The following is a 632-nucleotide window of genomic DNA, read 5'->3' as shown; positions in this document are numbered from 1 at the left end:
TGCATTGGCCGGGAATCGAACCCGGGTCTCCCGCGTGGGAGGCGAGAATTCTACCACTGAACCACCAATGCCTTGCACGAGCGAGACTGCGTGGTGTGTCTCTACAAAGAATTTCCGGAGTGACCGCCGGATGGGGCACGGGGAAACGAAAACGCTCCAGAGTAGGTTTCCACGGATGTCTTCGGGGGACAGAGCTAACAAACCCACAGGCATCAAAAGCAAAGGCTTCAGAAGGACACTTTCATTCAGGCAACAGCGTGAAGTGGGGACTCTCGAACAAAATAGCAAAATAAACTGTTTCGTCGGATCACAACACAACTCTGAGAAAGGCTCTGCCCAACTGTACGAACAGACCCCGGCAGGAAAACGTCCGAAATTCATCCAGACCCCTTGAAGATGACCCTAAACCTTCGACCGCCAAATTCGAACCGTCACTTTAGATAGTCTGAGAACGTTATCTAACTTGCCAGCTTAGGCAAGTAAAATTCTAACCGGGGGAGAGAAAGAAGCAGCCGACGCAAATGGAATTAGAAGAAGGAATCCGAAGAAACACATTTCGGTCAATGGAGTTAGGTCTTCGTAACTGGGTTGTTTTTCTTTCTTTCTTTCTTTCTTTCTTTCTTTCTTTCTTT

General features: G+C 48.4%; 1 non-coding gene across 1 annotated transcript; it reads right to left on the bottom strand.

Annotated features, from left to right (window-relative positions):
• Positions 1–71, bottom strand: TRNAG-CCC. Its single transcript has one exon. It is a non-coding gene; the product is annotated as a tRNA-Gly (tRNA).
• Between the last annotated feature and the right edge of the window lie 561 nt (positions 72–632).

Source organism: Ailuropoda melanoleuca, unplaced genomic scaffold (genome assembly GCF_002007445.2).
Source record: "Ailuropoda melanoleuca isolate Jingjing unplaced genomic scaffold, ASM200744v2 unplaced-scaffold45089, whole genome shotgun sequence".
NCBI classification, from domain to species: Eukaryota; Metazoa; Chordata; class Mammalia; order Carnivora; family Ursidae; genus Ailuropoda; species Ailuropoda melanoleuca.
The sequence above is the reverse complement of the archived record's forward strand: the minus strand, read 5'-3'. Positions and strand labels throughout refer to the sequence as shown.